Genomic DNA, 26,688 nt, shown 5'->3' with positions numbered 1-26,688 from the left:
TTTATGAGCCTTTGGGACCAGGAGTGAGGGAGTATTTAAAACATCTGTCCCTGTAAAGCAGAGTGAACTCAGGAAGGACACCAGTGCTCTTGATATTGTTGTGACAGGAACAATTATTACAAAATTAACCACTTACATTATTTAAATATATTTCAAAGTACCTAAATGTTGCCTACTCTAAATGCCTTCCTTGTGCAAGGGTTTTAGGGATGTGAATAGTTTGACACTTACACCATGTCATTCCCAACAAAGTGGAAATATTTTAGCCAAGCAAACAAATCTAGGAATGAAATATATGGGGTGCAAGATACAGATTGCACAAGATGTAAGAAATTCCTTAATTATACCCAATCCAAATAGATTTTTTTTTTCTACTTACACTTTAATTTTTAAATGTGCTAATCTTTAAGTAATTACTGGTTAATACTGATAATTGATTAAGTGTGGCTCTTAAAATATTATATTGTTGATCTTTTATTTATAACTAAACACAGACTTAATTATTTATTGGTTACATTTCCTGTCACATTTAATAGGATGATGTCTGAGGATAGGAGGACTTCCTTTAATTCTACAGGAAATCTTGTTTAAAGGCAAGTAGCTTGATCAGTCTATTGCTTGTAAGCTATTATTCTAGTCATACACTAAATAAAAAGAATTCAGGAATGAAATTGTCTTCTGAAATCTCTGTGATTTTTATAAGGTCAGGAAAACAGAGCTCTCAGTTATTTGCTGTCATTTCTTAAGCCAACAAATTTGATTGTTTGTATACAAATGTTCCCTACTTAAACATTGATTTGGGATTCCTTAATGCCAAAATACATGATGTTGCATGGATATCAACTGCTAATTTCCATCATGTCTGTCAAAAAAAATCTGGTTTTATATAAAGATACCTTTCCTATTTGCCTGTTGCTACTCACAGTGTTGATTTTAGTACTTAAAAAACCCCCTCACCTCCAAAGTGAATTGGAGGTTGTGCATTTGAAAATACACATTTTGGGAAGGTGACAACACCTGAGTTAAATGTCCCAGAGAGCAGTGCCAAACCTCCTGCACAACCAGGATTCCAAAAGGTAGGAACTGGGCAGGAGGGCTCAAGTTCAGGATGGAGGAGTCTCAACCTGCATGAGAATATCTAAGCAGGTTTGGAAATCAGATATTCAAGACATTTTACACCTATTTCCAGCTTGCTGCCTTATGCAGAGTTTCACATGGCACAAGGGAAGGGGATGAAATAAATGTTGTTCTGTGCTCATTCCAGTGGTGGTGGTGGACTCAGCACCCCTGGAGGGCTCTAAGAACAGGCTGAATGTGACATTCAGTGCCAAGGTGGGGATCTGTCACAGGTTGGACTTGATGATTTCAGAGGTCTTTTCCAATCCCTCAGTGATTGTGGGATTCTCTTGGTTTCTCTGTCTCCCCCCTGTGCACCAGGTAAGCAGTGAGCAGCACTGGGTTGTTTGTACCTGCACCTCGAGGAAATGTTGACTTTGTGATCCTTTTCTGCACATCTAAGTGCCATTTGTATTGGGGTGCTGCTTCCTGCAAAGAGACCAAGTACAATGGGATGCTATGAAAACGTGGGAAAACACTCAGTGGGAGAATGTGTAATGTGAGAAAATGTGTTGCTTTGTGAAAAACACAATTTTTCACTTTTTATTTTGACATGAGAAAACAAAAATTCTAGGGAGGACATGGAGAGGCTGGGGCAGGGGCAGAGAAGCACAAGGAGGCTGGGGAAGGGACTGGAGCACAAGTGCTGTGAGGAGAGGCTGAGGGAGCTGGGGTTGTTGAGCCTGGAGAGGAGGAGGCTCAGGGGAGACCTCAGCACTCTCTGCAACTCCTGACAGGAGCGGGGAGCCAGGTGGGGGTTGGTCTCTGCTCCCAGGAACCAGCAGTAGGACAAGAGGGCTTGGTCTCAAGCTGTGCCAGGGAAGGTTTGGGTTGGATATGAGGAAGAAATTCTTTCCAGAGAGAGTGCTCAGCCATTGGAATGGGCTGCCCAGGGAAGTGGTGGGTTCCCTGCCCCTGGAGGTGTTTGAGGACAGACTGGATGTGGCATCAGCACCATGGGCTGGGAACCACGGCAGGGTTGGATCAAGGGTTGCACTTGATGATCTCAGAGGTCCTTTCCAACCAGGTTGATTCTATTCTATGATTTTAAAATTTTACATACCTAAAGAAATCCAGTTTTTCTTTTGAATTGAGATAAACTGAGGACCCTCATGAGTTGGTTTTTTTCCCAGTCTGCCTTCATTCCACGGTACACCAAGCTGTATTTCTGCATTGCTTCCAAAGTTCTGTGACATTTTATTTAGGTGACTGATTGCATTATACCAGTTCTGTATGCTGCTGTTACTGTGGTGGGATTTCATCCTCCAGGAGGGAAGCATGGCTTGCTTTTCCTATTCAGCTCATTTGGTTTTTCAAGTGTCTTGTTTGATGTCCTTTAACACCTGGTTGTTAAGTGAGACTAGTGCCCTGGACAGATAACAGTCTGCCTCTCCAGAGATGTTGCCTTTAACATTTCATGAGTTTCCAGAGGCAAAATCAAGGTGTAAAAAGGTGAGGTTTTCACAGGAGACAGTGCTCTATTTCTCCAGAATAAAGATGGCAAGATAATGTTCTCCTGCTCAGAGGAAGACACGGGTGGGCTCCTGACCATGGGGTGTGAGCTGCCAGGGGGGCAGTTGGATGGCACTGGGGACTTCGTCACTGCACTCCTGAAAGGGAAATTTGTGGGGAAACCCTGAAATCAGCACAGTAATGTCTTGTCCACATTGCCTGAGGATGGTAAAACTGCAGGAGTTACCAGTCAGTGTCCCAAAACCTGGGAAAGGCCTCGTGCTGTTAACAGAGGGTGCTGTAAAGCCTCAGGAAAGGAGCCCCAGCTCTGTGAGTGTATGATGGAAGGGGGCTCCTGCTGGGAGAGCATTTCTGACAGGACCTTGGGGATTGCAGGGCTGAAGGGAAGAAATGGAAACATGGAGTAAATGCATTGAGAAAACAGATCTAAATGGAGGTTTGTAGTTGAAAAGCTTGATGTTGGAGGGTCAGGACCTGTGAATATCTTCCAGTTACCTGGAAAAAGCAGCCTGTTACCTTGTTTTAATTGGAAAGTGGCCCTAGCTTTGAATTCATATCACTCCTGGAGGTGAGATCTGATTCAGATTAGTATCAGAGTGTGCTAAAGCTGGCTAAGAGCTCAAATCTCATTTAGAGATTGCCTTCATGTTCTCCTAAAATGTCATATCACTCAATTGTTATGTTTTTTTCCCAGGTGCTGGAGACCATAAAACACACTAGATGTCTTTTCAGTAATGTGAAAAGTGGTTTCTTTTCTCTCAAGATTATACTGCACAGGGAAAACATTGGAGTTGAAAAGAATTTTTAGTAGGAGTACATGAGCCCGCCACAAATAGGATGAAGGAAAATAAAACAAAATGGATTTATAAACCATAAAAGCACTGTCAGCTTTTTAAAATGCTAGTGCTTGCTGCTGCTTTCAAAGCTGTATATGGCTTTTTCTTAGTTCTTCTTGGTTCTGGTGCTCTGTGTCTCGAACAGTGCCTTGAACAGTGAGTGACGATAATCTGCCCCAGACCCCTGCAAGGGTGTTGGGCTGCTCTTGGGGATTTATTGGAGTGACTTGAACAGGTTTGTTCAAGGAGGAATTTGACTTGTCTTGAGGGTATAGAAGGTTTTATTATTCCATGGAGAATATGGAACAAGTTGGCTAAATCCATTTCCTGTGGACAGGTTTTCTTAGCTTCCCAGCTCTGGAAAAGGCAAGGGCTGAGCAAACCCAGGAGCTGAACTACGAACTTCTGTCACTAATAAGAATGATAGTACAGCAGGTGTCAAGTTGGGAAGACAACTCCCAAAGAACATAAAACCTGTCTGCTGAGTTGCTTTGCCCTTTTGCCATGGTTCTGTCTGAGGTGGAGCAGGATGAAGGAGCCATGCTCAGCAGGAACAGCTGCCTTGTCAGCAGAAGGGTCCATGGCGTGGCCTCCCCCGCATTTCCCCGTGCCCTCCATGGCAGAGGAAGCACAGCTGGCTGTAGCCTGCAGTGTTGGCAGCTCCAGGCTGCCCACTGTGCCCTGGGAGGGGAACTGGAGTAGGACAGATCAGTCAGTGCCATGGAAGGTTGAGGGTTTTTAGAGTCCTGTTTTTTAGGATTGCAACTTTAAGGGAATTCATCCCGTTATAGTGTTATAGTCAGCAGCTCTCACAGGGTGGGAGATGCACTGCTGGAGGTATTCCAGTCACCCTGATGTGCCACCACACTCAAACACCTCCCAGGACCAGCCCTTTGCAAACTCGCTCTGCTGTGTTTGAAGGGAAGCCGTGTGAGGACACTGAGGGCACTTGGTGTGTTCAGCTGGAGCAGAGGAGACTGAGGGGAGACCTCCCTGCAGCTCCAACTGCCTGGGCAGGGGCAGAGGAGGGGCAGGACTGAGCTCTGCTCTGGGGGGACCAGGGACAGCCCCCAGGGAATGGCTGGAGCTGTGTCAGGGCAGGCTCAGGGTGGATCTCAGGGAAAGGTTCTTCCCCCAGAGGGTGGTTGGCACTGAACAGGCTCCCCAGGGCAGTGGGCACAGCCCCAAGGCTGCCAGAGCTGCAGGAGGGTTTGGATGATGCTCTGGGGCACAGGGGGTGACTCTTGGGGATGGGGCTGTGCAGGGCCAGGGGTTGGACTGGATGATCCCTGTGGGTCCCTTCCAACTCAGCACATTCTGGGATTCTGTGTTACTTGGCTAATCCACCACAGGAACAGTTCATGAAGCTGTTTGAAGGCTTGTAAAAGAGATGGATTTATGTATTTACTCTAATAGAGCTGCCCTCTGTCTCCCTCCCAGGCTGGCCAGGCTGTCAGTGCAGGCAGGAGAGGAGGCAGCAGGGTGAGGGCACTAACTCAGCCCTGCCAGAATGTCCCTGCAGATTGTCCTTCCCTCCCAACCCAGCCACAGACACCTCAGCCTCGGGGTTCATACAGCTCTTGCCCTTGCAGAGAGCACTTAAAGTCCTCAGGAGCTCATCCACTATCAGATCTGACACACTCAGAGCTCTCTGGAGAAGCTGGTTCAGAGGTGGAACTTCTCCTTTGTTTCTCTTCACTTCAGTGAGCAACTTTCTTCTCTTTATTCTGTAATGTGACCTCTGCTTTCCCTGCAGTTTTATCCAGGAGCTCTCAGTTCACAGTGCTGGTGACACCTGAAGTGCTCAGCAACATATGGAAATTAAGAACAATCCTGAATTGCAGCATTTTCTACCTTTCACTCCCCTAAGGCTGCTGGAAGCCACATTGCTCATTGTTTCAGCTGTGTGCAAGTGTTAGAATTCAAATTGCTAATCAAAAACAATCAGTAAGGACAAAGATGGATTAAAACTAGTTTAATAAATAACATTGTGTTGTTCTTTTTAGCAGAGTAACCAAGTCATCACATTAATCTTTGGATGCTGGGGGGGGGCAGCACCATTCATTAGAAGTGCAGTTCTGGAGAGGGTTCTTATGGGGTTTTATTTTATTTATTTTGGTGGGGTTTTTTTGATTTGTTTTGTTTGGTTTGTTATAAAACTGAGCAGAAAACTACGTGTTCTAAAGCAGGTGAGTAGTAACAGGGATTCCACACAGCAGATGCACTGGTTTGCAGTAAGTGATACGTTTCAGAGCTTGTAAGATGTACCATCTCCTGGAAAATCTTTTTGCTGCCTCCTAGCTTGCCAGCAAGGTCCATGTCAGACCTGTTTCTGTAAAAAATGTACTTGGAAAAAATGCTTTTCCATTTGATTGCATGTTTAAATTTCAGAAAGTATATGGATTCCTCCCTTCCTTGTTTGTATTTTATTAGTGCCTGATGTGGTACCACACACGAATGTGTCCTTGAGTTTTGGGTTGTGTGCACTTGTGCACTGATGTTGTGCTTTACCCAGGGTAAGTTCTCCTGAGCCACTCCAGAACCAAGCAGGAGGTTAATCACACTCTCATTAGCTTCAAAGAGAACTACAGATCACTTTTTTCTCCCTGCTCTGGTTGGAGATTCAGTTTGGCTTAAAAGGAACAGAGCCGATGCTAATGAGAATACATTGTCTTGATTTGCATATTAGATGAGATAAATATTGAGTTAATTTACACCTAGGATGGGTTTTATTGCAATCTGCATGTTGCACAGTTCTATTCAGTGTATTTTACACACCAACTGTGTACAATTTGGAGGAATAATGTGAAAATATATTATTTTGATGGTGGAAACAAAAGGTGGATTGTTTCTGTTATTTAGATTGGTTTGTGTTCGGCTTTGAAAACCTTAACAATAATTTCAAAGACTTTATACTCATCCCCTCCTCTGTAAGAGCCTACCCCCAGTGAGAAGCTGGGAGTGCAGGACCTTCATCCCAAGTGCATCCCTGGAAGCTGTACAGGGACCTGCTCCCCTCACCAACCGGTGCAAGGGAGCTCAGAGAGGATGTGTGGACTGGACTTCTCTTCTGTCTGGGAGGGATTGCAAGAACAAAATGAAAATAAACCCACAAAAAACTTAAATTGTTTGAATCCTGTGTTCTTGAAAGATAAATCAGAGGAATGTTCAACATCTGAAGCACCAAAACCAGGCTTTGTGGATTGCATGTGATGACTCACAAGGGTAGAACATGTTGTGCCAAAAACATCCATTCTGGAAGACAAAACACTCATGTAGATCCACTTAAATTATTTCAAATAATGTAGATGGTTTGAAAGAACCCAAAGAATTTGCAAAAAAGAACAAAAGGTGCTCTGGATGTTTTAGAATTTTCTGCTTCCTCTGTTTTGTCTCTCCAGCTGCATTTCCTCATTACAGATGTGAGAAGCATCTTTGCAAATCTTACTGACATAATTTCATTCTCTGATTCTTTTCTGATTATAATCCTTTCTTTCTTTTTTTTTTTTATTTTGAGAAAGCAAATGTGTTTTTTGTGTAGCACAGAGCTACACAAATCCAGCTTGATATCACCTGTGTGCCCACACACATTAATCATATTGTGAAACAATGTCTTTTTTTTTTGACTCAAATTTTCAGCTGTTTTGCCAAAATGCTGGCATATTGTCACACTCTTTGACTTTTCTACTTGTCCACTATGATAAGTGTTTGAAATGCCAAACATGTCAAAAGCCTACCATTAATAAAAATGTTGTGTTCTAAAGTGTAGCAGCACTGGGTATTCTTTTCTACATTTCACAGTAACAACTCAGTTTACTGTAGGAAACAGCTTTAACACCAGTTTGGGATTAGAATTGTGAAAAATAAATATATAGTCTTAGATCATCCTCATTGTATTTTCTCTGTTTGGTTAGCGATGACCAAATCTGATCACAGTCACCAAGGTTGGAAGAGACCTTCAAGATCATCCAGTCCCACCATCAACCAGCAGCACCGATGATCTCAGAGGTCTTTTCCAACCCGGCTGATTTAATATTATATATTGTATATTGTATATTCTATGTTCTATATTCTATGTTCCATATTCTATATTCTATACTCTGTGTTCCATATTCTTCATATACTGTTGTACCTCCAGTGTCTCTTGGTCTACTATTGGCAACTCTTTGTTCCTCAGTCTGAATTTGTGCAGTTAAATGGTACAGAGTGTAATCTTTTGAACCTCTTTTGAATTGTATTATACTCTTTCCTACTGTTCCTCCCTTTTTTAGGATATTACCATGACAGCCTGCCCTGTTCTCCTGACCAGGGGTACAAATGTAAACTGAATTAGTGTTCTCATCTGTCCTGAGGCTACTTGTTCACCTGTGAAGAGCAGCCCTACAAAAACTCAAACTTGAAGAGATTTACATATTCTGAGATTTTTTCTGAAACAAAAGAAACAGTTTCACTGGTCAGTTAAAAGTTGTGTTTCATCACTAAGTTGATGATGGTGGCACCTCTGTGTCCCTGAGGGGTATTTATTGAGTATCTGGGTCTGATAGCAGAGGCTCCAGTGGAATAATGGAATATTGTATAGATTCTTCTCCAGTTGCTATATGTATAGTAACTATGCTTTAACTATGTATTATGATATTCTTCCAGTAAAATTGATAAAATTTAAAAACTAATTTGAAAAAATTATGTCTTTAACAAGGAGCTCTCAAGAAGACAACCTACCCCCTTTGAAATATTAAACAAACACAAGGAGTGCTTACAGATCTTAAACCTCATAAGGCAGTGCTGAGTAAAGTATATTTTTAATGTTTGCCATTATTTAATTTTTTCTTCTTGAAATTTGTCCTATATTTTCTTTACATAAACAACCTCAGACAAATATAATGAAACCTTCATTGGAGATGAAAGTTTAACTTTGAAATTAATGGAACATAATGGTGCTTTCTTTTTCTTCCCTCTCTTCTATTGAAAAAAACCTGTTATCCTTTTAGATTTGCCACTGGAATCAGTTATTTATCATGTATTTAACTAAGTTTTAGGAGAGGTGATTTGGAAATTATAGTACTAAAAGATCTTGAAAAAATATGTAACCTTTTCCCAATTCAGATGAAGAACCTCTCTGCTACCACATCACATTAGAGACCGTGATGTTCTCCCCAGGGATGATTTTCCAGCCTTGCTCGACATGACTGAAGTTGTTTCTATGTCCCCACAGCCTTCCTTTGTAGGAGAAAGAGGAGGTGTTGTCTTGTACTTTCTGCCTTTACTACCATCTGAGCAGATAAAAATTAACCTGTCTGAACTGTGTAATAGCAGCAACTGTCATTGTGTGCTTGTGCAAAGAATAATTTAAGAGCTTGCTTATGGAGCCTTTATAGAAAGGGAAAAATATTTCCAAGTCTCAGCAAAATCTTTTAAAACAAATACATCTGCATTTGGGATGATTCAGAGGATAGCATGTGAAATAAATCAGGTGTAAAGGCTATAACAAGCATCATAAAAGATTCAGAAAGGTATTGAATTGGTCTGGATGAAAAGAAAACAAACATAAATCACTAGGCTTCAATTAATGTTGTGTCAGGTTTGTTTCTGGCTTGGTTTTTTTTCCTAGTTAATAATGTTCACTGAAAAAAAAGCATCAAGTTAAAAAGGGACATGGGGAATTTTTCCAGGCTGCATCACAGATGTCACAGATGTCCCAGGCTATCAGGGACAGCTGAGAGTGATGGGACAGAGGGTGGTAATATCTTTATGTAGCTTTTATGGAGCTCCCTGTTCCCTAATGCACTTTCTCTTCTAAAGCACAACTGGCCAATGCTTTAAACTCGTCCTTTATGATGTGGCTTAGTTCAGCAAGCAGCAATCTGAAGTCTTAAAAATGTATATATCACTGTAATAGATCTATGTGCTATTATTAGACCTTTAGGAGCAATTCAGCTCTATTTTTAATTTTTAAATGAAATAAAGTGTAAATCTCGTTGGTCAGATTGTTGCCCTGATGTTGATTCCTTTTGTTCCATCATAGCAAATGAAAGAACAGTAATTTGAGTTTTATGGTCTTGAACTTTGTGATCATCAGTGCAATCCCTTTACTGTAATTTGTCAGGATAATTCCCTGAAAAACTACTTGGATTTTAACTGGAAATTGAAACAACTGGGAAAAAAATAGAATTTTGTTTGTTTGTTTGTTTGTTTGTTTGTTTTAAGTAGTTATTTCTAGACTAGATTTCCACAGAGAAGGGGTTGCATCTTTATAGCTTTCAGTGATGTACTGCTTTAAGAAAATGATTTATGCCTATGTACTCTTTAAAAAGAATTAAAAAAAAGGAACAGCCTTTGATAAAAGCTGACTGTAAAAATAAAAGCCATTGAATATGAAAAGGATAGAGAAAGAATCAGTGGTGACAGGCTATAAAGTGAAATGGTTATTGAGTAAGGCTCATTTTAAGTACTTGTATTAAATTTTAAAGGAATTAAATGATCATATATTAATTATCCCCATCAATTGAAAATATGAGCTGAGGACATGGAAAATGGCAGTAGACTCGTGATTGCTTTTATTTTCTGTCTCTAACAAAGCAAAGCTCAGAAAAACTTCTGCATTTTGTCATTTAAAAATTAAGTCCTTAAAGATTAAAGAAAGTTGCAGTGATGCAGAGCAAAATGTCTCCACATAATTCCGTGTAACAGCCCAGCTTGGCCTGGTGGGATGAACCCAGTCACTGAACATGCAGGTACAAAACAGCCTCGTTTGCTTCTTGCCTCTTGCCTGTGAAGGTTAATAATTGCAGTGTTTACACTGAACTTTTAATTAAGGTTTCTTTGATTCCCCAGATTTCTGTTTAACCAAGATTCAGTGTCTTTGTGCCTCGTGAACCACGCCAGCTATAGAAATAGTTCTTATGCTTTGTCACTGCTCTCCTGAAACTTAATATTTTCAGTTTTGTTTCTTTCTAAATATCTGAGTGCCTGAAGAAGCAGGCGAGGAGAAGGTGGCCCAGTAATCTCCCTCAAAATTCTCTCATTGATGAGTCTTTTTCACATTTTAAAAATTCAGAGATAAAAAGACCCCCCTCAGCCAGGAGAACATAAACCTGTCCTTCTTTATTAACCTCTTGAGTTTAAATAAAAGATAACATTGTAGGAAACACAAGGAAACAAATATGTGCAGCTCTCTCTCAGCTCCATGTTCTAACAGAGAAGAGAAGAGCTGGCACAGTCCTTTGATTCTAGACTGGTGTTCATAAGATATCTCCTTATCAGTGTAAGAAGCTGAATCCCAAAATGCATTTTCTCCCGGCTGTAACTGGGCAGGGATTTGCTTTGGCAAGAGAGAGGGACAGAAAAAAGGCAAAAAACCCCAAACTGGTATTTTTCTGGGGGTTGAGGAAGGAGGATAATACATAATACAAAACTAGGAAAGTAGAATGTTTAGTAGTAATGTGTATGAAGATATGAATATCACTGTATATTATGGAAAAGCAGGAGGTGGAGAATTTAATATTTTATGTGGTAGGGACTGGCTGGCCCCGTGTTGTTACAGAGCAAACACTGAGGAAACTAGAGGTCAAGGACAGAGGTGTACAAAGCAATGAAAATTAGTTCAGGATAGATAGATCTGCTCTCTGAGGTAAGGCAGAATTTTTCTGGGTGTAAACTTCTGATCTGCTTATGTCTGAGGAGCTGTTTGCTGTGCACTGTGGAAAACTTAGTTAAGCTGACCAATTCTAAATGCTGAATTCAGAGATAGCTGAGAGTGTGAGCCAGGGACAACTCTCTGGATAAAAGGAGAGTAGTCACAGAGTTCTTGAAATAAAGGGCTTGGGATCACACAAATACTTTCTACAGTGGGAATGAGGCAGAGAAGTTTGCTGGTGATAAAGCTGAAATCATCAGCAGAGAGAACTGGAGAATTGTGTAGGAGGAATAAGTTGTCTGGAGATTGAAAGAATTCCTAGGATCAAATTACTGATACAAAGTGCAGGGTTGTGCTTTGTGGTATAACAAAAGAATTTGTGCCCTGTGTGGGAGTGACAGAGATGGAACAGTCGGGTGTGTTTGGTGGTTCCAGGATGGCCACTGAGCTGTGGTAGCAAAGGAATGTTGAATCCTCTGTTGTACTGGGGTAGGTGTCTCCAGGAGACAGATTTTATACTGTTGTAAAAGGCATTGGTGAGCTGCTATTTGGAAAGATGTATAAAATACCATGTTTCATATGCAGAAAGTGTGGCAACCTCAGAAAAGAAATCCCAGAATCCCAGGATGTGCTGATTGGAAGGGACCCACAGGGATCATCCAGTCCAACCCTTAACCCTGCACAGCCCCATCCCCAAGAGTCACCCCCTGTGCCCCAGAGCATCATCCCAACCCTCCTGCAGCTCTGGCAGCCTTGGGGCTGTGCCCACTGCCCTGGGGAGCCTGTTCAGTGCCAACCACCCTCTGGGGGAAGAACCTTTCCCTGAGATCCACCCTGAGCCTGCCCTGACACAGCTCCAGCCATTCCCTGGGGGCTGTCCCTGGTCCCCCCAGAGCAGAGCTCAGTCCTGCCCCTCCTCTGCCCCTGCCCAGGCAGTTGGAGCTGCAGGGAGGTCTCCCCTCAGTCTCCTCTGCTCCAGCTGAACACACCAAGTGCCCTCAGTGTCCTCACACGGCTCCAAATCCAGGCCCTTCCCCATCTCCGTGTCCCTCCTTTGGACACTCTCCAGTGGCTTCAGATCTCTCTTATGTTGGGCTGCCCAAAACTGCCACAATAGGCCTATTTTAAAGAGTAAACTTGACCTCTACAAAGTTTTTAACTTAGACAAAGAATTGCCCTTTGGCCTCTGTACCACCCCCAGAGCCAGCTGTGAGCTCAGGCCAAGGCAGCTTTGAGGAAGGGTCGGGCCAAGGATGCTCCAGGGGGGATGGATTCCTGGGAGTGCTCTGCACAGGAGATTGGGATGGTTCAGCTGGGGCTCTGCCCTTGGCAGCACAGGCCTGTTTTACAGGAGTGTTTTACATGTGCTGAAATCAAAATGAAAAGGTGGACTAAATAAAACAGTACTAAATATTCCAGTCACACCATGCACTGGAAGGAAGGGCAAATATATTGTGTCTAATTAAGACAATCTCAGCAAATCTCATGGGGAGGGAAGTTCACAAACTCCACCATGGTCATTTATGGCCCAGGCAGGGAACAAAGCTGAAAGGTTTCCAGTGCTGGTCCTTTCTCCAGAACTTGTATCCCCTCAGAAGGATCAAAATTAGTTGAGCTACCTGACAACTAACTGCAGCTGTGAATTAAATGGGTTCTTTGCTTTTTGTTGTCTTAGGTTTTTTTTCTTTTCTTATAGTGGAGGAATTCGTATTTTTAAAAGATTTTGTCTTCCTTAATTGTCACTGAATTTGTCATGTTGCCAGTTGCAATCTCAGAAAAAAATGGTTTGGATCAAGAAAATGTAGTGAAAACAGTGTGTGTATTGAGAGCAGTTAAAGAAAAGTTTTATTTAAAAACAAAATATTCCTTTTGTTTGCCATGCTTACTAAGCTCTGTGAGCTTTTACCGAGATTTAAAATTTATTATTATTATTGTTGTCATTCTTCCCATTATTATTATAAACAATTCCAGGTTCCTGTCTTGAAGCTCAAATTTTCTTGCCATAGGCCAGTTCTGATTACAAAACACATTTCTTTTTATGTGCTCCCAAATGCCTCATGCCATGGCTTTTCTAATGCAGTAAAGTGGGAGAGTAGCCCAGGGATTTACTCATCATGTTTAACGTCAAGAGAAGAATTTCCTTTATTTCCTTTAGGTCTCCTGTCACTGTCAGCAACAAAGGAGCAAGTGAGAAGCTCTGTAGCTCCTCTCCTCTCTGCCACATCTGCAGCAGACAAAATTCTAAAGCCCTCAATTCCCAGTCAGGAATGAGCTATAAAAACAATGTGTCAGAAATGAAAATCGTCCCATCATAATTTTTCACAGTTCTTTTTGACAAAAGCCAAACAAGTCTCATGAATACACATTTTCTATAACCTTATACATTATGGATCAGGCCATAGTAGGAGTGCTGGGAATTACTTGTCCCCAGTAAGGGCCTTAGGAAATGCACAGTTGGTAAACAATCCAAGCCCTAGCAGCAGCATGTACTTTTTTATATATTATATTATCAGCTGCTCTGTGAGTAAGGGCAGACACAGCACTGCAGCTCCTGACAAATCTGATACAAGAAGATGTGATGGAGCACTCTGGAAATGCTATTATGAACTGTAATTTCACGCTGCCCAAAATTATTCTGAGAAGTTTGAACAAATTCCCAGCAGAGACTGTGCCACCAAATGCTGTTAGGAATGTGATAAGAACTAGTGCTAAGCTGTGCTAAGTGTGGTTAGTTGTTCATTGTGTCCCGTGGTGTTTTTCAAATGGCAGGGCCCCAAACCTGGATTAATGATATTTTCCTGTCTTGCTGTGCCAAGTTGGGCCATAACTGTGCAATCTTGGAGTGTAAGTTTTTTAAACCTGTGTGTTGATCAGCACTGCAAAGGTGTTGGCATTTCTTGGAAAGAATGCCCATTAATCTCTGTGCACAGGTTGGGTGCTGTCTGCATGTAAACACTAACAAGATGCAACAGGGTGATTGATTTCCAAGGAGCAGGGAATAGGCAAGTACAGAGTGTGGCTCCCAGCCACTGCAGTGCTGTGCTTCCCTTCAAGAGGGTATGAAATTCCAGGGTAAGGATCAATTAGAGGAAGTCGCAGGAAATTCCTCATCATTGTTAGTCAATGAAGATTTATGGTGTTTGCCTCTGTAATAATTGACTGATTGGTGCTGCTTGACTAAAGCAAACACAGCCCAGCTGAGGTCTCCGTTTAACTCAAGTGATAAGGCAGTTTGCAACTGCTTTTAGGTGTCACTGATAATTTACTCATGTGATTATGATTTAACTTTTCCCTGGCTGGTCCTACCCCAGTGGGAACTAAAAACATTACAGAAGTGAGAGTATAAATTAGCTGCAGACAAACAACATATGTTTATATCTGCTCTATAGCGAGACAGATATTTTTAGTGAAACCCCATCCAACTTGTCGATCCCTGTTTGGCAAAGGAAAATCCTTTAGCCCTTTAAGTCAGGGGCTACTTTTGCCTATGCAGCTGTCGGATGGGAACTGTAATGGGGCTGCAAAGTGTCTTGAGTCCCAACATGCTTCCAAAGCTATAAAAATGCCTCAAGAAATACAAGTGCAGTGCTCCAAACACCGAGGGAGCATTGCTCAGATGGGTATGGATGGAGCTGCTCAGTCTGAGGAGCACTGCCTGAAGTAGAACGGTGACAAACAGTCTGGCCCCAAGTGACTGCAGTGATTATCCCCAACAGTGAGCTCAGCTCTCACACAAATGCTGCCAGCTTGAAAGATCATCAAAGAGCTGTATTTTTTTTTCCTTCAAATTTCTGCAGCCTTAAACCGGCATTGTAACCTGTGCACCAAAGTAAAGCAGAGCCAGGCTGAGTATCTGCATCTGTCTCTTCTGAGGCAGTACTGCAGCTTTCCAAAGAGCTGCTCTGCTGACTGTGCAATGCCACAGCTGTCAAAAGCATCAAGGAGAACTCACAGGATGAGTATTTAACTTGCTGTGGGAGGGGAGCTGCAGAGATTTCAGGAAGGGTGTGAAAAGGGTAGCAGTGCTGTCTTTTCCAGCAGCTCTCCGAAGTGGCAGGAGCACAACCAACCCCTTTATTTATCCTTGGCAAAGGTATTTGTCCTGCCACTGCAGATTTTTTATTCTGGCAGAGCAGGCAAGTGTCACATATAGAAAGTTCATTCTTTTATCCACTAAGGGAAAGGAAACAAGAAGTGCAGCAGGTTCATGTTCTCTGGGTAAACCACAAGAAGCAATAAATAGGCCATGGGAGTGTGGTCATATTTGTTCACTTGCCCACAGGAACAAGTAGTGCAAACAAAAATGACTGTGGAAAACAAGATGATCTGAGCATCTGTCAGGCGAAGCCTTTGGGTGATTTCTGGGGGGTGAACAGCAATGTCACAGCAGGGCACAATTTTGCACTGAAACAATGCAAAAATCCAAGAGTTTTTGAGACCTTCCAGTGACCCAAGTCATGAAAGCAGGTAAGGAAGGGAGATCACACATCTGTGCATGTGCCAATCTCAGATTAAAAGTATGACATTTTTAATTTGTTAAACACAGTCTGTTAGTGCCTGGTGCTATCACTTATCTTTTCTAAAATTACAGATTGTCCTTTTTTTTTGTTTTGTTTTCAAATGGCAGGCATTTAACTTATCTATATACATATATAGGTGGTTTGAATCAAAACACTTTAAAGAGGTTTTGATTTGGGAATATGCCTCTTGCAGAATGATAAAACACAGAGAACTAAAATATGCCTCACAAAAAAGCTTTTCTTCATTCCTCAAAACTGTGTGTTCAGGCTCCAGAATACTGGTCACTTTAGTTGTCAGTAACAGCAGCAAGAACTTCAGCCAATCCCATGAACTCACTGAGTACATATATTGGGATAGAGGAGCTTGTATATGTATCAGAAGTTAATATTTATGTGAAGTTACCATTTTACACAACTTCAGATGGAATGATTACTTTATATATGAAACAGAAAGCAAGGCAGCAACATCACAAATTCATTTCTATGATTCCGTGTAGTTTTTATTATGAATAATGAGTTAAATGTTTTGAAAATGTCTTAAAAATATTTAAACAAGTATCTGGCTTCTTAAAGCTATTTACAGTGACACTGCATGGAATTTCAGTCCTTAAATTGAACTGTTTCTGAGAAAAGGGCACTATATTTTATGCAAACTTAGCTCCTGTATTTAGCAAGTGGTGTTGTATCGAAAAATTAATTTTTGCTGCTTTATTTCAATAAGGTTTCAAAATGCAGAGAAAGTTGTCGCATTTATGGCTTCATTCTGTAGGAAATTGCCAGTTTCATTAGCAGGCTACTGGAGTCAAACATTTTATTTAAAGCTGTAAGTCTGACTTTATGATGGCAACAAGAACTTAATCACTTTTCAGCAAAGCCTGAGTGGTGATGAAGCTGTTGAACGGATGTGCTTTGCTGTCCAGCGCAGAAGCTTTGCTATTTTTTTCCCTGATGTTTTTAAATGCTTTCAGCTTGATCGCAGTAAAGCAAAGAAAATCAAGTAATTCTGGTTGTGAACCAGCCTGTCCTGTAATGTCTTTGCATGTGTGTTGAATTCCAAGTCTCAGGATGGGAACAGATGCGCAAACACACACGTGGCTCTCACTGCAGTGACGAACGCTGAGGGTGGATGGGGAGAGGGAACCCCAGAGCAAGAGGCCTTTCCTTTTACCCCTTGCTGTGAGGGAGAGCGTGCCCTCCCCCTCCCCTTGCTGCACCTCACGGCCCCACAGAGAGACCAGGATGCTGTCAGCAGGCAGGGTGAGCAGGCAGAGAGAGCTTTATTGTTCTGGGTAACTCCTTAAATAGCTCTTGGGGGAATCACAATGTGACCAGTGGGAGTTCAAGAGGTCTCACAAACCAACCAATTACAAGAAAGGGTTAACAACCAACAGGTGAGCTTCCAGGTATCTCTTAGACATTCCAAAGACACAGTGAGGGATCTTGGGAAGAAGAAGGGTTACACAAAGAGTTACAATCACCATTTTAGAAGCGTGCTCCCTTTAAACAATCATTACAACTTCAGCATACTTTATATACTGCAAGCATACTGCAACACTGCAGAGATAGTTCCTTTGAGGTCCTAAAATTGTCCTGTCTGAATCCACAGCAGTTACTGCAGTCAGTGTTCTTACCCTTTCCTTAGTTACGCTTGACCTGGACCTTCTTTGCTAGCTCTGTGAAGATTGTTTGTGTTGGAAGGACCTTAAAGACCATCCAGTTCCACCCCCTGCCATGGGCAGGGACACCTTCCACCAGCCTAGGGTGCTCCAAGCCCAGTCCAACCTGACCTTGGACCCTTCTAGGGATGGGGCAGCCACAGCTTCTCTGGGCAACCTATGCCAGGGCCTGCCCACCCTCACAGCCAAGAATTCCTTCCCAATATCCAGTCTAAACCCACTCTCTGTCAGTGTGAAGCCATTCCCCTTGTCCTGTCACTCCAGGCCCTTGTCAATAGTCTGGACTGCTTTGTTTTAACACAGGAGTAAAACTCTCTCTGCAGAAACAGCCAGACAAGTGCACAGTGTGAATAATTATTTTTAGTGTCTTTGCAGTGAACAAAGCTTCCATCTTTTGGTAATTTGGTAACACAAAGGGTAGGGATGTTCTTTCAGTCTCTTTCCCTCTACATGTTTTTTTGGAAACTAAGTGGAGTTGGTGGCAGTGATGTTGAGGTACAGGCATTATCTTCAACATTCTCTTTCTCTGCACTCAGTTCAGGTTAAAATGCTAGTGTGGTGGCAGGATTGACATGGTGATGTGGCAGCTATCACATGGGCAGGACGTGCCACCTGCACTAAAATGCAACCTTCACTACATTGCTCATTAGGCACCAGGGGAGGCTCCCAACTATCAGCCCAGGACTACCAGGAAACCCACCTGTATGCTGTAAGACTGACATATTTTCAGGCTATACCTCATCTGGATAATCTGGGTATGTCCTTCTGACTTTTCTGAAGAGTTTCTATGGGGGTGATTTTCACTGGGAAGTCCTGGGCAGATGACAGAAACTCTGACATTCTGGTAGGACAAAAATTCCAGGTAGGAAAGCCCATCTGCCTTAGTTGTGTGTTAGCCTGGGATTGAAGCACCAGTAGGCAGCAATTTATTATGCAAAACCTACATCACTGGGTGTAACTAATGAGAAAAAAAGAGCTGTGGAATTGTGTGGTTATTAGGCAGATTTATCAGCAGTGCCTATGATGGAAGAACACAGAGATAAGATTTGCTCATGGAGTGCTGCACACACGAAATCCATACAGATATCATTTATCCATGTGGGATTGAGCTGATCTGGGTGATACATCCTGGAGCACCAGCAGAGTGTTGCAATACAGATCTGCCACATTAATTGCAGCTCTTATCAGACACCTTTGGTGGGAACACACATGGAGCAGCTGCTGGAGCAGCTGTGTCTGAGAGGCAGAGCTGTGTCCACTGATGATGTGGAGCAGCCAATCCTCAGCCTAATTACCCCAAAACTTTGTGCGTTGCTAATAATACTCAGGTGAGCTTTTGAAACTAGTTGGGAACCTGATAAAACCAGCTTGGATCTAGAGAAACTTGAATCAATTTATTCATCAGAAGATACTAATGAAGATGAGTTGCTTTGAATACTTGCAGTGATATATCTGCCAGTGGCATGATTGCTTTCTCTGAAGTTGGATGGTGGGAAACATGAATGTTATAAAATAATAAAAACTGCCAAAATAAGCTCGACTTGAACTGAATTTGATACCAAAACGAGTTAACACAATGACCATCATCTTTCTTTACTATGCTTCAAGTACATAAATGTTTCAGGAGGATACAGGTTTTTTTCTTAGCAAATATAAAATTAATATATAGCAGCACACACAGTCCTGCTGTTTGTGTTTTAAAATTTTACTTGGGAGTTCAGCACCTTTGATTTTCTTGAAGGGCCAATTGTCTGTGCCTCTGTGCCTGGGTTTAAAGTCTTTTTTAACAATGGATCAATTTTTTTGGTGTATTTTATTGCTTGGAACAAGTAGATATTTGGTGTATATTTGGCATATAGCCAAAGTAATTCATCTCAGTACTGCAGAAGAATAATTTGTGAATGCTCCTGAGGGATTTGAAGAAAATTCTGATCTCTTAACTCCTATCTCAAACTTTCCTGAGGTATTCTAAAATTACTGCCAGCCCTTGTTCCAGCCACTGGGCACACCAGTGTCCTGTTGGGATATCTCTCATCTCTTATCCATACTGTGCTCCCAGAGTCAAGGGAGATGTTCTTCAGTGGGCTGAAGTGATGGTCTGCAATTTCAGAATGATTGAATTGATGTGATTCCTTGGAGAACAAGAGCACTGGGGCATCCTGGTCATGCCAATGTGGAAACAAATTACCAGACACACCTTGTCACCATCACAAGTTATGTCACTAATATTGCTATGTAGAATTGTGATGACTTTTCCTTGTGAAAGATCATAAAAAGAACAGAAAGTGTGACTGATTTAAAACAGTTTAATGAGGATAAAAAAGGTACAAAATTAATCCATTCTCACTATACTCTTAATACTGCAATCTTTGCAAGGGCTTTTAAACTCTCCTTACTGTGCCAAAGCTGTGCTGTAACAGCCAGCTCACCTGGTAGGGCAGTCACAGCACTGCAGTAGCTTTATTTCTGTTTTTTTCCTTTGGAAAAGATAAAAAAATGTGTATGAGAAATGTACTGAAAACAACCTGTTTAACAATGTGTAAGCTTTTCTTATTCATATTTTTTTGCTTTATATATTTTGGGACCTTTGGACTGATGATTTGGGTACTGTGCTTCAAAAAGTTTTTGGGGGGTGTGTATATAAACACTCCAAGTCCAGAGAATCACAAACAATCACATGCTGCTTTTTTTCCTTTTTTTTTTCCCCTAACTGCTTCATGTAGTGACAGGTTGTCAGTTAAACTGTTATTTGGTTCTAAGCAATAAAATCGTGCATGAGACGTCCTTGGTACATTCATCTAATTTAGCTAATGAACATGTCTGTCATTAGGATCCTCTTAAACAGGTATGATGTTGTCAAACTTCACAAGTGGCTCTAACTCTGTATTTTCTGTCTCCATCCATTTAGCAAAATTATTTAAAGCTGCATAATACAGTGATGTCTTTCATACAAGCACACTCTGGTGCGTGCTGGCTGGTCACATTTTCACCCAGGTGAAATCAGAAGTGAAAAGGTTTGCTGGGAGAGACAATAGATTCCATTTTAGCCAAAGATGTTTAATTTCTGTCTGTTTAATGAAAACAGAATTGTGCCCACTGGCAGAAGAAAGCATATTTCAGTATGACCTTTGCTTCTAGAGAAATTCTGCCATAAACAGGTTGCCCCATTTTCTGTTCCTTTAACTGCACTGATAATTTTTCCCTGCTTGACCATATAGGAGGTATTTCACTAAATAAACTCTGTCTGGGAAAATGTCAGACACAATCACCTGGAATACGTTTGAACACAGTTCAGTGGAGTTTCCTCCAAGGCTTCCCTTGGCTCAGGCCACGTGATGTCAGCATTCCCTGGCAGTGCTGTGGGCAGGCAGGACTTGTTAAATTAGCCATGTTACAACATTAATATCCTTTGATTGCACTGTGCTGGCTCAAGGACTGTGACCTGTGAAACAGCAGTAGGCAGGTACAAAGGGAGATTGTAAATGGAGTGGAACGTGGTAGTTCATAACACACCTCTTGTGAGAGCCGCATTTTCCTGTTTGTTACATTGTGGGGCTGTGCTTGAGGTGGACTCTCAGCAGTTCACTGAAAACCCTCCTGGGTGGTCCCCAGAAGGACCTTTTGGTGCTGCTGAAGGTTAAACCTGTGTGTGAGCTGAAGGTGAATGGAAACATCTTTAAAGCATCCTCGGAGTGAGTTCCTGAGCACCAGCTCTGTCCCAGTTATTGAGCCAGGACACATTCACTGTCTGCTCAGTTCAAATTTACCACCTTGCAGAAGAACAGTCACAGTAATCTTCCATCACAGTGGGGTTTGCTTCCTGCAGAAATGGCCCTGTATTTTCTGTCAGCTCTTGGCAGGCTGTTCTCAAAGCTGCAGTGGAGACAGCAGTGGGAAGTGCTGCTGCTGCTTCGTGAAGGGGGGTATTTTTTAAACTATGGAAGCTGCCTAAGCTAAATGGGGGGAGGGGATGTTTTGGGTGAGTTTTTTTTTTGTCGTAAGCTGCTTAAACGAGCTATAGACCTTTACCACTACTCCTGCCAAGGATGGGAACTGAAAATGGGTGGTCACTGGAAAAATAACTGGTGGAAAACCCCAACCAAAACAAAAAAAAGGTATCAGTGCATTGTCCACTGTGAAAAATGTCTTTTTTTCCCTAACAAATGGAAGAACAAAAGGAAGAAATATTTCTTATTTTATTTCTATGTGCTTTGAACTGGCTCTGTCTTCCTGAAGAACATTTTAAAACTATTTTTATCAACCATTCTATAATTTCAATTTTTAGGATAACTGTAAAAACTACCATCTTAACTCCTTTTCTAAACCCCTTTTAACTCTATAGGAGTAGGTCTTTCTTGCCTAAAAAGGGTTGGTTTGAAAGAGATGCAGAAAGATCTTGTGAGTTCCTCAGTAACTGGGTTTTGAGACAACCCACAAAATTAAATGTAGATAAGTACAATATGATTAACAGAGTAAAACTTCACATATGAAGTGAAAACATTGCCCAACACCACTCAGTACCAAGATAGACTTAGGAAAATTCAGAACAGAAAAATACAGTTCTTAAAAGAGTGTTAATTTACAGCGATAGATAAACAGGAGGTCACATATCTGGTATTAAGAAAGGAATAGGAAACAGAGCAGGGGATCCTCAGGATACAACTGTATAAATCTGTGAGGCATCAGCATCTTTAATGCTGTGTGTGGCTCTACCACATCAAAAAAAGATCTCACACAGTGGAAAAAGGTCAGGAAAAGGCAACAAAGAGGCTCAAAAGCAGGAGTGGCTTAAAAACTGTGAATGGTTAAGTTGGCTGGGGCACCTCAGCCTGGAGAAAAGACAACTGGCAGATAAGGACGTGTCCCATGGATTGCACACTGAGCAGATTGACTGTGCAGTGCTTGTTGTGGGCAGGAAACAGGAACAAAGTGGTTGGGAGAGACATCAGAGCAAACAAGCAACCGGTTCACACCATGTGTAATTAAGCTGTGCAAGAGCTTCAAACCACAGGATGTCCTGGATGCTGAAAGCTCCCTTTGCTTCAAGAGTTGCTCAGGGGAGATAATCCACTCAGACTTACTAAAGACAGAGAAAACACCTTTTTTCAAGTGACAATACAAATTGTTGGATACTGAGGAAATATCCCAGGGTGCCCCTCTGTTTCTGCACAGAGCTCCAGGTACCTGTTTTTGCTACAGACAGGATGATGGAGCAGATGATCCTTTGGTTTCAGCCTGTGTGGATGTTCTTATGACTTGTCCCCTTCAAGGTTCAGCTCTTACACTTGTGAGTGACTTAGGGATTTGAGGTATTAAAACCCTTTCTGCTGAGAATTTATGTGCCAAAATCTTTAACTCATTTTTTTCCCTGTAAATATCCATCACTGTTGTTTCTGTAGATCTACTCAGTGTATTGATGCTGCTTTTCTTTGTGGTTTAAAAGTATATATTAAACATGTAAGTATGTATTTAGTAAGTATGTATATAATACAAATATATTTTCCCTCCTTTCAATACCACTGTAGGAGCACAATGTCATCAGAGAGGTTCTTCTGACCATCCAGACTACATTGCAAAAATTGGAGTCAGGACATCTCTTTATAGAATCATACAAAATAATACATTGAACTCTCTTTTTTTACTATAATATGTGTTCTTTGGTTTGACTCCAGCACTCAGGTGGAGCTGCATTCAAACAACTGTACCTGTGTATCCCAAAATTAGTCCTATCTTGGTCTTGGATCCTTGAGAACCAGAAGGGAATAGCACTAAAAGCTTTTAATGACATGTACTTTAAAGACCTGGTGCAGTGTCTTGGGTTTAGGCAACACAGTGGAAAGTATTTCTGCATGAAGCAAACGTCTCACACCCGCCCTGAGAGGGAGAACAAGCCAGGATTGATGGTAGTGGGAGGAGATTGGGTGCTGGGAGTGTTGTGCCCCTGGCACCTCTGAGTGCTGCTGGCAGTGTTGGTGCAGAGCTGGAGACAGGGCCAGGCTGCCAGGAGAACATCCTTGGGGTGCAGATCCCTGCCCCAAGCCAGGACTGGAGCCATCCATCAGTGCCTCCCTTGAGCTGCTCACCACATTTTCCTGGAACTATTGAGAGCTGGAGGAACTCTCTTACTTGGCACTGAGTTACAAACTGGGAAATCCTTCTCTTGAGAAGGTTTTATTATAACCAGTGAGTTTCTATGCAAAGGTTGTGCTTTTACAAGTTAATTTTCTCCTACTGTTTCTATGAGCAGCCCTATGTGGGAAGTATAGTTCAGAACTGTTTTTCCTGCTTTCTATTGTAAAAAGTGTGCACAAAACTGCACAACACTTAGCAACTCATTTTGATTTCTCATTGCTCTGTTTAACATCCTTTCAACTTTCTCTGCTGAGTTACAGCCATGAAAATTAGCAATGGTAGTGGAAGATGTTGTCTAACATCACGACAACCAAACTAATGATAGTCAAACAACCATTTACAGGTCTGCTCTCCGAGTCCAGTGTGATCTCTAACCCACTTCAGAATCCTTAGGAGATAAAGGTTTGGACAGGTTAGTGTTGTATGTCATGATTCCGTGATCTTTGTTTACATAATGACCCTGAATAGGAAACATTTGATTTTTTTTAATGTATTGGACAAAAGGCAGATTTATCATCCAGTGACTGCAAGTATTTTGATAATCTTGGCTGATTCTGGAGCAGGGTGAGTATTTTCTTGGATGGTGTCTTATTCTAATGCTGAAAGTATCTGTTATCAAACAAACATTAGAAAAAAGGACCAAAAAACCCATTGTATCCAAACGTTGTTCTAGGACAAAAATATAACTATTTACTAGGAAAATAAATGAAACATTAATATCACTGACAGACTTTGTGGTTCTGTTTGGAAACCTTCATGGCCTGGGTTTTGTAAGTTGTTTAGAAACCAAAACAAACATCTCTGAAATATTTGGTTCTGGGAAATGAAACGGCAAAACAAACAGATTTTTGTGTCTGCAGAAGAGAATGTCTGCAATGTGCACCTCTGCTGTTTGTGTTATCTCACCCATCAGAACTATCAATTCCCATAATGAAAAATAACTCAGTGTGTTTTACCTTTCTGCTCTGCGAAAAAAAAAAAAAAAAAAAAGCATAAATATTCTTCAAAAATATTCTTCATATTCTTGGCTAAATCAAGATCATGAGGCTTATATGTCACATACCATGTGGGCCATCATCTCACACAGATTCAGCATCATTCCAGAGACCATATTTATTTCTTTGTCATTGGAAAGTGTCAATCTGTTGAATAACAAATATTTTTAAACATAGAACTATTGTCTTATTGTTGTTGATTTTTTTTTCCCTTTGGCTCTGTGTTTAACTTGCTGTCCACTCTGCCTCCTCCCTCTTTCATACACCGTGGGTTTGAGCATGAGTTTTTAAACCTGAATTTGATTTTGAATCATCACAGCATTCCAGAATGGTTTGGCTTGGAAGGGACTTCAAAGCCCATCCCGTTCCACCCCCTGCCATGGGCAGGGACACCTTCCACCAGCCCAGGTTGCTCCAAACCCCGTCCAACCTGGCCTTGGACACTTCCAGGGATCCAGGGGCAGCCACAGCTTCTCTGGGAAACCTGTGTCAGGGCCTCACCTCCCTCACAGCCAGGCATTCCTTCCCAATATCCCATCTCACCCTGCCCTCTGTCAGTGGGAAGCCATTCCCCCTGTCCTGTCACTCCATCCCTTGTCAATGGTCTCTCTCCATCTTTCTCGCAGGCCCCTTCAGGCTCTGCAAGGCCACAGTCAGGTCACCCCAAAGCTTCTCCTCTCCAGCTGAACAATCCCAGCTCTCTCCCCTTTCCTCCCAGCAGAGCTGCTCCATCCTCTGATCCTCTTGGTGCCTCCTCTGGACATGTTTTAAAGGAGTTTTTAAGGGTGTTTACAGTGGTTTTGTGCAGCAATTGGGACATATAGGAAATCACTTGGGTATGTAAAATGCCTTTAAAAGTAATTTTAATCTTTGCTCCTCAAAGCCTTCACCAGTCTGGGCCCATATTAAGGATGAAGGTGGTTTCACACCTTGCTCAGAATTTGAAAGGAAGCATCCTAAATAACATAACAACTGCACAAGCCTTGTCATCTCTCTAATTTCTTGGCTCTAATATAAATTTGCATTCCTGCACTGCAGCTATTGGAGATTTGCATAAACTAACATTTTTGTGGAACTTTGAATAGCTGAGGCTTTGGCTATTGCCCAAATTGTCATTTTAATACCAATGTATCTCTCTCTGAAGAACAGTATTTTGAAAATTGACTTGTAAAACTTGATCCCTAAACCAGCCAGTTTGATTTTCAGTCACTCACTGCAGTCCATGGCCCTACTAATCAAGTTGGAAGTTCAATACACCTTCAAGCTTTAAATACCTAAAGGAGGACTTCAAATTCTCTCTATTTTAAATATTGCCAGTGTGAAAATAGTGGCCATATGTGTTAGGTGGTGACTGACCACTGAAGGGAGAATTAACACAAGGGATATTATATTGATGCTGTAGTGCTCATAAAATCAGATTAAGGTTCTCAGAACTTGGCAGTGAGTTTTAATAATGGAGCAGGAATGGGTGAAACCATGGCCAAGCAAAAAAAGAAATTAATAGGCCAAATTGTCAAATCTTTATGTTTGAATCATTTACATCGCTTCTCCTTCTTCAAGGTTTTTCCTGAGGATTTTCATAAAGAAATCCACATTCCTTTCACAAGGAAATCTACAATTCTGTCATTAGGAAATCCATTACCATTAGCGAGTGAATTTAGTTCTAATTTTTTAGGAATTACTGGTAAAAGAAAACAAATTACAAAAGAAAACAAAGGCCCTTTAAATGCTGTGGGTTTGCTGCTGATATGACCCAGCCAAAAAGATGGTTGCAGCAAGAGGGTGAAGTCGGCAAAGGACTGCAAAGGTGGGGAAAAGGTTTGTAGAGTAACAGAAAATGAGAGTGTGACCAACCCCACCTGAATACCTGAAAATGTCCACCCTGTAACCTCAGAGCTTTGTACAATGGTGTGTTTCAAATTCCTTGTTGAGGTTCAGCAGAGTTTGTTGTATGTGAGCAAAGGGTGATTTATTGCCACCGAATATTTTGTTGTAATAATTCATCAAAGTCTATGACACTGTAATTAGATGCCTTCAATTTTTCAAAATAATCTGTCTGTCCATGACAGTCTTCTGGGTTTATTGTTGTCAGACAAAGCAGACACACATCCAGGATGTTACTGCATGTCCTTTGACATGGGTCATATTCTGAATTCCAAGGGAGTGGTGTTGCATCTCGCCTGGGTGACAGTGGTGCACAGCAGGTGGCATTACCAGACAGATAGATTTCCTGCCACTGATTTTTATATACCAACAAATTAAAAAGAGCTCAAATGAGCTTCAAAATGCCCTAAAAGGAAAACATGA

The sequence above is a fragment of the Myiozetetes cayanensis genome, unplaced genomic scaffold, assembly GCF_022539395.1.
Source record: "Myiozetetes cayanensis isolate MyiCay16 unplaced genomic scaffold, myiCay2020 scf38, whole genome shotgun sequence".
Taxonomy (NCBI): Eukaryota; Metazoa; Chordata; class Aves; order Passeriformes; family Tyrannidae; genus Myiozetetes; species Myiozetetes cayanensis.
This window is presented reverse-complemented; position numbering follows the sequence as displayed.